The following is a 14266-nucleotide window of genomic DNA, read 5'->3' as shown; positions in this document are numbered from 1 at the left end:
ATGGCTTCAGGGAGGAATTTCAAAAAGTGTGGAGAAGTCATTTAGAACATTGTGAGTAGAGCTTAATTGGAGATTCTGGTGTGTGCTGAGAGGCAGTTGGACAGTAAAGGCCAGGCTCTGGAGCTTTCAGATGGAAACAAGGACTCCACTGAAACTGGACTATTCCTGAACTCCACTGGGGTCCACTGGGAACTGAACTGGTTGTTCATGTTCCATGCTGATAAAGAATTCATCTACATTTAGCATGTGCTCTAAGACTGCATGAGGCTAGGTTTAAAGATGAGAGACTCATCGATCTGGTGGAGGAAATTTCAAAGCACCATATCATTCAGGCTGTGGCATGGGTGTTGCCTGCTGTTTTCAGCCAGATTTACAGAGAGAAATAGGAGCAAAATGCAGAGTAGAAAGATTTTAACTTGTAGTTTTGCCAGAAAAAGAGTTTGTAACGTTGGGCCCATAAAGGTGTGGCTAGTCAGGAGGATCATGAGCTCAAATCCTGCCTGGGAAACTTAACAAGACCCTGCCTCGAAATTAAAAACAAAAAAATGAAAAGGGGCTGGAGATATAGCTCTGTTGTAGAGTACACTTGAGTCCAGTCCCCAGTACTGCAAGGAAAAAAGGAAGAGGAGGTAGAGGAGGAAAAGGAAGAGCCAGTGCCAAGTACTTTACACCAGGACAATAGGAAAGATGCCCTGAGGGCATCCAGAAATGGCCAGACACCACACATTGCAGATTCAAGGACAGAAAGGTATAAACTCCTTTGAAAGACTTAGCTTTGAAAAGAGTGCTGGGGTGTCGTGCTCTCACAGGGTCCCCCAAGAGGTTGTTCCCCAGGAGTTATTTCTCCATGTTCAGCTGCCCAGGGACTCAGGGGTCACTGCAGCCATGGTCCAAGGGGGCAGTAGCTCAAGCTGGTGGCAGCCATTGGTGTCATCCATGTGATAATGCTGGTTTTGTGGGCATGCAGAATGCTAGAGTTGCAGGTCACAGAGGCTCTGTCCAGATTTCAGAAGAAAGGAGGCCAAGCAGTGTGCAGCAGGGCCAAAATCTCTGTGGGCAGACCTTCAGAGGGTGACATGTGAATCTGCAAGTGAGACCAAACCCGCAGTGGAGACCCCCCGGAAATTGGAGATACAGGGATGAGGAACATCTGCTGTGGAAAGCTGCAGACAATGAGCAGAGGGAGCCCAAGGGAGGTTATGTGGCTGCAGCCAGCAAGGCCATATGGGCACTGTCCTACCAGCATGTGCCCAGGATGCCAAACGCAGAGCCACAGGACTTAATTTTGGCCCTGCTGGGTTTCACTCTTGCTTTGGTCCCATCCCTCCTTCCTGTGCCCCTATTCCTCACTTTAAGAATGGACATGTTTCCACTGTGCCATCATATGTAACTGGCTTTTGTTTTTTACAGAGCCTTTTAAGTGAGAGTTTGGCTTGAGTCTCAGAGGAGACTTTGGCCTCGACTTTTGTGCAGTGCTGGAACTGTTCAGCCTGCAGGGACTCTTGAGATGGACCACATGCATTTTGCATTGTGAGGTGGGCATGAGTCTTTGAGGGCCAGGGGCAGAATGTCACAGTTTAGATCTAGAATAACGTTTTAACTATATCGTGCTAAATATTTGGTAAGAATTAAAATTACAGTTTAGAATGAACTGGAGTGCACCAAGAAGGTAGGAGGGAGGGACTATACTCCAGGCACAGAGATGAGAAGCAATGTGGAATGTTCAGGAGACTTTGTTTCTGTAGGAATAGATGACAAAATACAAGGCCAGAAGGAGAAGAGGCCATGAGGGATATGGACATAGAAATGGACAGCAGCCCTCTGTAGGATCTTGCATTCCCTTCCCAGGCATCTGACTCTCCTCTGGTGTGATGGTTTATCTTGATTGTCCATGTGACTGGATTCAGAGATGTGGAGAGAGATGGGAATGGGAACATCATCATGGTGCCCTTGGGAACAAGGCCGCTCCGGGCCAGCACACACGTTCAGATGCACACAGACAGATCTGCACTTCCAACACAATGGAACTGGTTAAGCAGAGCAGATTGACTCTGAGCTGTTAGGACCTGAGCTCTGCAGGGCTTTGTCCTCCCTCCTGGGTGTGCAGAGGAATGGGCTTCGGTGGCTTTGGCTGCCCCATTCATCCAGTCTGTCAGAAATTGCTTTAAAGGTCTGGATGCTTCTAGGAGCAGAGGACCCTGTCCCCGCCCCTGGCCTGAAACACCCTGCGGCTGGCGTTGCTCCACAACAGCCGAGGAGAGCACGGCTTTCCCCACACCTCACTTCCTGTGGAAGTGGCCTGCACACTGCTCGCCCTGCATCCCAGGGCCCCACAGTCTCAGTCCTCAGGTGGGGACAGTCGGGACAGTGTCCACACAGCCAGCTTCAGGGGGTGCCATTGCAGCTAGGAGCATGACACTGGTCACAGCTTGCCCCACCAGTAACCCTTGGGTAAGCGTCTCTCCCATACTGAATGTGCCTCTCCTCCAGCCACTTTCTCCCTCGAGGCACAGAGCTGCCCAGCTACACATTCTGTGGGGTTTAGTTACACTTCTGCCAGAGCGGTGTGTGCCTGCTGTTAGCAAAGAGCCCGGAGGAAGTCGGGACATCATGGCTCCATTGCAGCGGCCTAGGGTATCTATACCACCACCGCCTCTGAGTGTATTCCTCAGGAGCTGCTGAAGAGCTCTCCACCCCCAAATCTGGCACTGGAAAGGACTTAGTGCTTTCATGGTGCTGCAAGCTGCTGGCCCCTCGGCTGACCCCACAACAGTCACTGCAGCCCCTGTGCAGCATGGGCTGGGCGACCTCATTCTGCTCCTCCTGGTGCAGAGCACAGAGGTGCTCAGAACACAGCCCAGGGTTGCAATATCACTGCCTAGGTGATAGTTCAGAGGAGCCAAAGGCCAGCCACACTGCAGTGAGGAGGCAGCCCTGCTGCCTGAAGGATGGCATGACGGTGTATCGCCCAGAGGATGGCAGGAGCTGTTCACCACAGGAGCAGGCTCAGCTCACTCCCTGTGTCCTCTGGATTAGGTACCACACTGCTCCCCTCCTGCACCCCAGAGAAGCCTGATAGGCCATGGGGAGAGAGCCTGGGCTCCCAGGGAAGGAAGCCAGCTCTGCACATTTCTGCATCGGATAGGGCTCAGCATCCCAGGAGCAGGGTCCTCAGGAGCCACATCCAGGAGGCAGCGAGGGGCATTTCCACAGCCTGGGCACAGAGACAGCAGTGGGAGGCACTGGGGCCACACTGTCCCCACTGCCCAGGAACCCAAGCCCCAGCAGGGTTGGAGACGTGGCAGACTCAGAAACACGGTAGCATCAGAGCTGTGCAGGGAGAGAGGAGAGGGCGGACTGGGGAATTCCGTGGGTCGGAGACCCCTGACAGGAGAGAACAGATGTCTGCATGAGCCTCTGCCTTCCCCAGCCCCTCTGTGCCCAGACCCTGGGCTAGCACTGTCCTTCTCACTCTGGTGTGATCTACTTGCTCCAGGTCCAGCTGTACCACATGGCCACGGCCTCTGGGGGAAGGGGAGCGTAAATCCAATCCTTCTGCCCAGGCAAGGGAGTCCCAAGGAAATCGGCTCTCGGCTGGATGCATCAGGACCCAGGAGCTCAGCTCGAGGTCACACACTCAAGATGACTGATGTCAGCACCCAGCTGGCCACCCGTCCTCTGCCTTCCAGGCCCTTCCCACTCTGGCTCTTCCTGCCCCATGTCGCCTGACTTCTGCTGCCTCCTTCCATCTCTGCTGTCCTCTGCCATGGTCTCTGCCTTCCTTCCCTTTGCTGGTGGGTCAGCGGTGGATCTGTCTTCTTAGAAGAGACCCAGTTCCCTACTGCACATTGTTTTCTGGGTCTATAGGAAGGGCTGAGTCTTGTTTGTCCGGGAAGAGTTAACTGCTCAGTGAGTCGTGGCTGCCCGGGACACTGAGACAAGATGAGAAGGCTTTGCTGCACCTCCTAGCCCTGTCCAGGAGGGTCGCCCACCTTCCTCCCCGGATCCCAGATCAGAAGGCCCCTGGAGGGGAGCCCATGCAGGCGTGGTGGCTTTGGAGAAGGAGGTGACAGGAGCTCCTGTGCTCGGGGGTGTGGAGGCACCAGGGAGCCCTGCTCGTTGTTGCTGCAAAGAGCAGAAAGCAACAGGTTCTGGGCTCACTATGACCAAGGCCTGAGCGACAGGGAGGAGAGGGAGGTGGGAGAGAGGAAGGGAGGCAATCTCTGGACCCCAGAGTCGCTGGGCTTTGGGTTGTAGCAGGGCCAGCGATGGGTGCTGATCCTTGTCCTTCCTTCTGTCTGGGCCCCTCCTGCTCCTCTTGGGTTCCCCACAAAGCCTCAGAAGCTCCCTGTTTCCTGGCCTATAACCTCAGTCCCAACAGCAGCCACTGTGACTCTACAACACTACCTACTCATGGGTTCTGGAGCCTCTAGCAAAGACCTGTGGGCTCTGTGGCACGATAACAGATCTGCCTCTAGACTGAACCAGAGCCTCCTTTCCGAATAGTGGTAGATGCAGTAAAAATGTCTTGTACAGCTGGCAGCACACCTGTAAGCCCAGCACTGTGGGAAGCTGAGGCAAGAGTACTGCAAGATTAATCCCAGCCTGGGCAATTTAGTGACTTAGAGAGACTCTGTCTCACAGTGAAAAATTAAAAATTCAAAGGGCTGGGAATGTAGGTCAGTGCAAAGGCACTGGGTTTAATCCCCAGGACCGCATGCATACAAGACAAAAGACTTATATAGCGTCACATCAGACAAAGCAGGCTGGTCCTCTCACAACCGCAGGGTACAGTGACACCCTGCCCCTGCCTACATCCACTCTGCTCTGGTGGGGGTGAGCAGCTTGCCTGGACATGAGGTCCAGGATGTGTCATTTCTGCACAGGGGCCAGAGAGATCCTAAGGTCCTGGGCCAAGAAGCAAATCCAAGCAAGTCCTGGGCCAACAGGCAAATCCCAACCTGTCAGTGACATGACCCACAGCCCACCCTGCCCAAGGAGGGCTAGACACCGCATGTTCCTGCCCAGCGCCAAGCAAGCCACGACCTGCCCAGGGCACAAAGCGCTCTGCACGGAGCTGCAGACCTAGGAAAGGGACAAGGGCTGGGGCTACAGTGCAGGGATCACAGCTCTCTCCACTGCAAACACTGCTGCCCACAGCTGAGGAGGCAAAGCCCGGGGCCATGCACACCTCCGGTGTGAGTGTCACCCCTGCTTCCTATGGGTGTGCTGTGACATCACACACTCACGAATGGCAAGGTGCGACCACACAGCCTCTCCTCCTCCTGCCAGAAAGCAGCTTTTCTCTGCCACCTCCCTCGCCGCCCTTCAAGGTTAGGTCACTTTCCACGCACAGCATCAGAAGCACCACCTGAGTGAACTCAGAAGCTACAGGACGGAAACGCGTTCCAAGCACAGAGCAAGGCTGAGGCCACCTTGCTGGTGGCTAGACAAAGCCCTGCTGAAAGTGATTCTCTCTCATGGTAATTCCAATGACTTGATGGTCCCCCAGTTTCAAGGAGGCAAATAAAATCTAAGCTTCTGTAGGTGTTCCCAGTAGTCCAAGTCATTGCCTTTGAAGTCAAGAAGGCAGGCCAGCTGCTCTCCCCTGCACTGCCACCCAGGGGGTGATCAGCTCCCCTCACCAAAGCAAGGCCTGGACCAGAAGTGAGGCGACAGTGGGAAGAGAGGAAAGGGGAGGCCTGCCCTGGGGAGGAGTCTTCCATGCAGTGTTAGGGAGGGAAGCAGGACGGGCAGCATCAGAGGCATCCTGGACTCTGTTCCTCTGCCTTTGGAGAGGGATGGGTACCCTCTCCTGGTCCCACCGAGCCATGCCCCAAGGTGGCCACCAGAAGGCAGGGTCTCCACGCCCTGGACAGGAGCACTGCAGCCCCACATGGCTCCTGCCCTCTGTGCTTCCCCACCAGACACAGCACGTGGGACAGGGAGGTCTCTTGGGATGCGGGAGGAGCACACCGGGGAGTGGCGCAGGCTGCATGCTCTGAGACACGCCTGGAAGTGAGCGCTTCCTGTTCCAGCAGCAGTTTGTGGAGTGTGGCGACATGAATGCAGGACGGTGTGTGTAGGGTGTGAGGATGCAGTATAGACTGAGGCCGTGGCCAAGGAACCTAGAGAGAGTTGAGTAGGAAGACACTCCTACTCAGGAGATAAAGGAAGGGAGAGAAGGGCGATGGAAAAACTATCCATGAAACTCCAGCATTAAGCAGACAGATCAGAAACTTAGCTTAAAGTGGAGTCCCTTTCCCAGGAGCCAGTGAGGATCAAGTGGAAGGGAGAGAGAGGGTAATGTCTTCCTGGAGCACAAGGACCTCACTGAGCCTGTTCGAGGGACCTGATTTGCCGCAAAGGGATTAACCTGTGGTGGATATTCAGGCACTAAGGATGGAAAACATGGAAATAAGCCTGATAGAAGCTGTCACAGTCAGGTCCTTTGCAAATTGCAACAGGCCTGTGTGCCCGGGTGCAAAGAACACAGAAGACAACCCTCCCTTCCCAGCCACCCAGACGAGGCGTGGTAAAGGCCCATGCCCAGCAGAGACATAGACCAGACATGGGATACAGCTCCTGATGCAAGCACTGATCACATCCACACAGCTGCAGATCCATCTCTACACTTAAATATAAATGTATTCTCAGAAATTAAAATACCTTAACTGATCACCTTTGTTATTGTTATTATCTGGCTTTAAAATCTTCAATTATAATTAGCAATTTTTAGAGAGTATTTCAAGGATGGGAGAACAGAGCAGCTTCTATTCTCGCACAGGTGAGACTAGTTCCCCAGATTGGCAGGCTCTGAGCTGGACACAGAAGACTAAAATGGCAAGGAAGATAGCGCAGGGTTCACGGTTGCTCTGCATCAGGGCATTCCGTAGAAGCCAGCGTTGACAGGTGTAGCCATGTAGAGGGTGAGCCAGAGCAACCGGCCGAGGAAGATCACAGCCAAACCATGTGCTGTTCTTTACTGCAGTGTAAGAAAACAAGATGGAATTATTTCATAAATTCTGCTGGCATCATTATTGCAACAACTTGTCCTTACATGGTACCTCTACATAAACTCCAGATGAATTACTGCAACAACAAAGACATAAAAGAATGAGGGCAAAAAAAAAATTTATGTACATAAAAACCTGGTGTGAAGACAGATTTTGTAAACATGGCATCAAAGTAGAAACACAAAGGAAATTTCTGATAGATCTGACAACCTAAAATTTTCATACCTTCTCAATGTTAAAAAGATACGTAGCGGGGAAGCAAACAACGGGGAGAGACATTTAAAATCCACACAGTACCAAAGGCTATCAAGTGTCACAGTATGTAAAAAGCAGTTGCAGACTGATGGGAAACAGTGTCTCCATGAAGGAAACCCCTGTAGGTACCCAGAGGAAGTTGCAGAAGGCAGGCCAACACAGGCCAGGCAGTCATCGCAAAAATACTGGCCAGCTCCCCGCAGGAACCAGAGGTGCACAACTTAAAAGCCAAATGCCATTGTTCAAATAGTCAAAGTGGCAAGATTCAAATACCTATGTGCATCGATAGTAAAACTGCTAACTGTAGACAGGAATTAGGATGCATTCTCCTACCTTGCGGGTGGTGTGTCTATTATGTGAAATTCCTGGCACACACTTTTGTCCAGTATCTGTGCTGCCCTATAAATATTAATGCCTTTGAATCAGCAATTCCATTTCATGACTTTTCTCCTTAAGGAAATAATCAGATTACATTTACTAAGATTTGGACCAAGGATGTCAATTATAACTTTTATATCAAAACCAGGGTGGGGGTAGGGACTAAATGTTCATTGACAGAATAGTTTAAAATGAGTCCCTTAAAATGAAGAGCTATGCATTTATATAAAGGACCACTGTATAATATTCAGAATCATTTTAGAGCAGCGTTTGAAGGGAGGAATTCCCATATGTAATATCAGGTGAGAACAAGACATAGAACTCAGAGCTCACATACCTGACAATCTCTGTTTCATGGTGCAAAAACAAAATAAAAAAAATACTTTGTTTTACAATCAGCACCCATTTGCTTTTCCAATTAAGATAATCATATGCCATATAATTTATTAAATAAAGTCTGAGGAAGCCTTGCACAGTGCACATGGGCCCTGCACTAGCCTGTGAGATGTCCTTGAGGGCAAAAATCTGAACACTGAGGGGCACACAAAAGCCAGTTCTCTCTGGGCCTGCGCTAGGGCATAGTAGCAGGCACTGGGGCCTCCCTCACCTGGTTTCCTTCATCTCTGAAATGCCTGTCCCTCTGCTTGCTCTTGTTTGGGAAGGCATCAGGGGTTCTTCCTAGCAGCATGCCTTGGGGAGGCTCTGTGGCTGGGCCTCAGGCTGGGCCAAGTGTCTGTAAGGCAGAGAGGTGACTGAGATGTTCTGTGTGTGGACCAGGAAGCTCATGTGGAAGACCGCAGTTCTAGCACCAAGGCCACACCAGGCTCTGGGCCCCAGGAGCCAAGCAGGGACTTCAGGGTGGCCTGGACTTCTCTGAGCCAAGAAACATCCACAGAGACTCGCCAAGGGCTTCTGCGGAGTCTGGGGTCATTGTTGATTTGGGGTTTCTGCTATTGTTCCTGGGTACTGAGAGGTCTCTCCAGGCCTCTCTCCCAGGGCAACATCTACAGATTGTGCTACACAGCAATAGCTCTCGGGCCTTGTTTATCCAGCCCAAACACTGCATCTTATATGCCTGTTTCTACATTTGCTAGTTTGAACCACCTTGCTCCTGTTTCCCGTCCCTCCTCCTGAGGTTGCACCTGAGTCCTCCTGCATGGGCATGGACCCCATCCCTCCTCCATCCCCCAAGGATCTGGGTTCTTCAAGATCATCTCTTCTCAGCCATGGAGATGTTTCTAATACTATTGTTTCTGTGGTTTTATAAGAGATTGGAATTATTCCTGTAATGGTTATTTCACAATATGATTTTTCCTCTTGCTTTAAGCACTGCAATGTTTTAACATCAATTCTTGGACACTTGGAATGAGCCGTGATGGCAAGGGAGATGCTCTCCCCAGCAGTTAAACCAATGTGGACTCTGGTCCTCAAGGTCATATGCTGCCCAGTTCCAGTCCGTCCATACCAGCCCTCCAGCTCTCCCTCAGCTGTTTCTAAGGCAAACTCAGTATCTCTAGTCCACCCTCTCTTCCTCCTGGGTAGAGGGTGGCAGGATAGCACGAGGACAGGACAACTCCCTGTGCAATGGGGAGTGGAGTGTGGTTTTGGCCCCAGATGCAGAGGGGCTGCTGTGGCCAGACTCCAAGGGAGGCATTTCCAGGGGTCCCCTGGGTCTCCATCCCTCTCATTTATAAGAAATTTACCTCTTCCCCCAGCAACCACCCAGGGCAATTCCTTTGTGTTCGTACCAGGAGCACAAGTCCCTGGGGGAAGGGAGGACTCCCAACTCAGTCCTGCTCTACAGTGGGGCTTCACCATTCCACAGTGCTGTCACTCACAGACATGGCTGGCATTGAGGGTGCAGCAGAGGGCAGGGTGCACCCTGTTTGTGGTAGCCGGTGGTCTCCAAGGTGCATTAGGTCCAGCACTAGCCTTGAGCTTAGATGGTCCCACAACCAGCCTCCAGGCATCACCGACTCCTCACTCAGGGCACTTGGGGTCCCCTCAGTACTGGGGTCTGCCTCCAGTGCACTGCACCTTGCCAGCCGGCCCTCTGCGTCCATGTCCAGGAGGAGCAGGAACACCAGGGCCCAAGGCCTATCTTCACAGCTGGTAAACAAATCCCTCCACCTTGTCCTTTCCAGAACAGTCTTTGACTCAGCCCCATGCCTACTGACCACCTAGTACTCATTTTCTTTTTTTTTTCCCTTTTCCCTTTAAAAATATATTTAGCAACAAATGGACACTCAGGAAAGAGGATTCCCAAGAATGCTTTAGAAAGTAGCAAGAAAGATGGAATAAGAGAGGGGGTGGACTTGGAGGGAGATTCATGGCACAGTTTTTTACTATAACCAATCTGTTTTTTTGTTTTGTTTTGGGGTTGTTTTTGTTTTTGTTTTTGGTGCCAGGGATTGAACTCAGATCCTTACACTTGCCATGAAGGCCCTGGAACCACTGAGCTAAATGCCCAGCATAACCAATCTATTTTTTTTTTCTGGGAAAAGTTCCTTTAATAAAAAAAAGTTCTACTACATTCACACGATTGTCATCACCCTTCATCTACAGCACGCTAATAGAGAAAAATAAAACATACAGGACAACCTAGACACACTCGGTCTAAACATGGACCCATTCACCCAGATGGGAGGCTCAGGGCCTGGAGTCCCGAGTACAAAATGAGGGCAGCAAGCCCTGCAGGCTGTGCTCCCACAGGGGCAGAGGGGACATGGAGGACCTGCCTCTAACTTTCTGAAAACAGCATTTTACACAAAAACAGAAACAGGTTGTGTAAGAGGCCTCTTTCTAAAGAGAAGATCCATTCCAGAGGTAAAGTCAGCATGGGGCATTGGAGCTGTCCAGGTCCAGGTCGTGGGCTGAGCGCTCCGAGGCAGCCGTGACCCAGGCTGGGCGGCGGTCAGCACCGGACGAGGCCACACGACCCCAGCCTTTCCCTTCCGAAGGGCTCAGAGCCCAACCTGCTCAGCTCAGACGGGCCGCTCCACCCTCTAAGTTGCTCAGGCCACTTCCCGACAGGCTCTGAAGTCTCCGGCTGGAAGGGGACCGAGCCCCTGGGAGGTGTTTAGTTCAGGCCGTCAGGCAGGGCCGCCTAGTTGTCCTCCCCACCCCCGTACATGTCCGCCAGCTTCTTGAAGCGACTGCCCCACTCATTCATAGTCATAGTCCTGGTCCTGGTCCGAGGCCGAGGATGTGAGGGAGCTTAGGGAGGCAGCGTCCGAGCCACTGCCCTCGTAGTTGAACACCAACAGCGAGTCGTAGGGTGGGGCTGTGGGGTCCATGTTGTCTGCCTTCAGGTTCTCGATGATGAAGTTGCCGATTTCATCTGGGTTGGCGGGCCGGGGATGGTACATGGGTGTGGGCATGAAGGTTGGTGCCACATCATTGTGAAGAATCACCTCAGGCCTGGCCTCTAGACCCCGGTGCAGCTGGGTAATGTCACAGTCCTGGTCCTCTTCACCACCACCCTCTTCACCATATAGAAGACATTGTCACGGGTGTCATCTTCTGAGAGCAGAAGAGGCTCTTTGACCTTCCGCTTCTTTCTCGCCAGCAAGAGGAGCACCAGCAGGAGGAGCAGCAGAGCCAGGACAGCCCCCAGGATGGGGAGGATGAACCCGCCCTTCCAGAGCAGAGGGCAGAACTCCACATGGCTGTGGCAGTCACACACCACGGCTGTGATCACTGTCAGCTGCTCATTGTTGCCATGATCAGACAGAGAAAGGTGTGCTTCATAGGTGCTTTGCTTCAGGAACTTCTTCAGGGACAAGGCCACTGTGTCTCCTTTTTCATTGACCTCTGCCATCCAGTAGATGTCTGAGTCAAATTTGACCTGGGCCTGGAAAGGGTAGGAGATTGCAGATGGTGATCTCCTGGGGCTCAGGGACCAGGCCGTGGTCGTTGACGTCAGTAAGTGTTAGCAGGAGGGTCCCGGTGCCAGTGGTGGGAGGGTTCCCATTATCAGTGGCCAGGACCAAGACTTCGTAGATGTTTTTCCTCACATATCGCTCATCCTTGCGGTCTAAGAGGCCTGCAGCAGTGACCTGCCCACTGTCTGGGTCCGTTGCTAGCCACCCAGCTGGGTCTCTCAGGATGTGATAGCTGATCTTCTGGTTCTCTTTGTCGGGGTCCTGTGCAGTGTAAATACAGACAGCCTCCCCAACAGAGATGCCCTCCTGGGCCTCGATGACTTTGGAGGGTGGAACAATATAGGGGTCTCATTCACATCCTCCACATGGATCATGATGGTGGCCGTGGAGGTTGGGAGCTTCACCACAAAGGAAGCCTCATTCGTCACTTCTACATATAATGTGTGTTGGTTTTGGGCCTCAAAATCCAAGCCCTTCTTGGTTGTCAGGATGCCTTGGTTACTCTCAGGGTCAGTGGTGATGGTAAAATGGTCCCCACTGTCACCTCCCACAATGTGGAAGATGGCGCGCCATGCTGGAGAGTTGGGGTCATCCAGATCGGTCACTGTCAGCTTCTGCACGTCATGGCCCACTGCATTCTCAGGCACCTGAGCCTCGTAATTCTGGGTGTCAAACACAGGAGCATTATCATTGGCATCAAGGATTTCCACTATTGCCACTGCTGTGGTGGTGGACCCCTCCCCGTTCGTGTCTGTGGCCTGGATGGTCAGCATGTATTCGGGGACTTTCTCCCAGTCCAGGCCACTGGAGATGACACTGATGCTGCCTGTGCTCCGGTGAATGGTGAACATGAGGTCATTTGAGTCCTCTGGTTCCTGGCTGTGGATGGAGTAAGCAACCACGCCATTGTTGGTGTTGATGGCATCGTCCTCATCTGTGGCTGTCACCTGTATCACAGAGGTACCAGGCCATGCCCCCTCCAGGACACTCCCTCAGAAGACCTCCTGGGTGAACTTGGGTTTGTGGTCATTCTGGTCCGTCACGATGGAGATGTTCCTGGGCTCCTCCATGGAGGCACCGTTTTCTGACACAGCGTGACCAAAAAGCTCATACTTGGTGATCTTCTCCTGGTCCAATGGCTTATTCAACAGCAACCAGCCTGTCTCCTTGTCAATGTCGAAGACACCTTCTGGAGGACTATCTGCCCTAGGCCCTGTGATGCTGTAGAAAATCTTGGTGCCTTTATCCTTATCAGATTTGAGCTGATGCAGCCTCTTGGGGAAGGGCCCCTTGCCATTCTCAGGGACAGATATTGGCAGAACCACCCATTCTTTCTTGCATCTTCGTAAGATGCGTTTAGATAGGGAGGTCTTCAAAGCTTTTTTTTCCTGGACCGTTCCCTGCTCAACACAGTGAAGTCGATATCGCTCCCAAGGACCATCTCTTCTTGCCCAGGGCAGCTGGTGAAAGCTATTTCCTCCAGTGCCTAGCCCGGCTGCACTTCTCTCACCAGTCTATTTTTAAACAGTCACCTCACCTTATGACTACATATCACGTCTCATAGCTCTTATTCTAAGTCAATGATATATGAGACCTCAGGAAAGCACTGAGGAGCCTGGAGCTATGTCTCCTGTCCCCTGTCTCCAAGAGCCTTGGGGAGTGCACAGAGAGGGACGTGTCCGGGATGACCCAGAGCAATGACTGTGGTTCTGGACTACTGAGGGTTTAATGCATGCCAAGCCGTGTGCTTTGCACTGCACCACATTTCCCCTACACAATGGCAAGTGTGTGACAGCGCTGTACTGTCTCCTCTGAAATCCATAGGGGTACTTGCTTTTCAGATCATACCTGGGCCTCGGAGAGGTAATGCTGCTAGATACCATGTGCTACACGGTATGTCCCAGAGGGCTCAGCATAGCCAACACAAACCCTAAGTGTGCACACTCAGGCCACTAGGACAAGCCTACAATTATCCTCTGGCGAGCGAGGTTGGCATTGGCCCCAGATGCCACACAGCGAGCCCAGAAGGACACCTGCATCTCTGTTCTCATCATGAGAAAAGCAGTGTCCAGCCAGCCCCAGCGTGTTGATGAGACGCCATCTATAACACGGCTTTGCTTCTGCCCCTGTGATTCCGACCAGAGGAGCTGGCTGAGTGCACAGCAGGGTGTGGCCGGGCACTCACATCGGCCTGTGCAGCACAGCCCCAGGTGAGAGCCCTGGGGAGGTGAGGGAGACGGAGCAGCACCCTGGATCTTGGCAATGCGATTCCACAGGTGATGACAGTCCGGCCAGGAAGCCGTGGCCGGGGAGAGCTTGAACCTTCCTTGGCCAAGGGTCAGACATGAGCTTAGAAGCAGACACCATTGCTAAAAGAATGAAAAGAAAAAAAAACTTGAGAAGAATGTAAATAGAAACTTTACTGGCAAGGTGGAGTGGCACGGTAGACACAGATGAAGAGAGAATCGTGTGACTAGAACACTCACAGACTTCTGAGGGGTGGAGCAGAGAAAGAGGATGGAGATGTAACGTTTAAGAGACACAGAGTACTAACATTAGGAATCAGAAGACAATATGAGGAAATGGAATAAATTAAATCTATAACTTAATATAATCATAGCTGATGGGCCAGGGATTTAGCACAGTGGTTCTGCTTCCTGCCTCAAAAGCACAAGGATCAGAGTTCAATCACCGGAACCAAAAAAAAAAAAAAAAAAAAAAAAAAAAAAAAAA

At 51.9% G+C, this 14266-nt stretch overlaps 1 pseudogene; it reads right to left on the bottom strand.

Annotated features, from left to right (window-relative positions):
* Positions 1–10755: 10755 nt before the first annotated feature.
* LOC104859413 lies at positions 10756–13416 on the bottom strand (annotated as a pseudogene).
* Positions 13417–14266: the final 850 nt, after the last annotated feature.

Source organism: Fukomys damarensis, unplaced genomic scaffold (genome assembly GCF_012274545.1).
Source record: "Fukomys damarensis isolate Sample0158 unplaced genomic scaffold, DMR_v1.0_HiC HiC_scaffold_6, whole genome shotgun sequence".
In the NCBI taxonomy this organism is placed as follows: Eukaryota; Metazoa; Chordata; class Mammalia; order Rodentia; family Bathyergidae; genus Fukomys; species Fukomys damarensis.
Note: the sequence above shows the minus strand (reverse complement) of the source record. Positions and strands in the feature narration are given on the sequence as shown.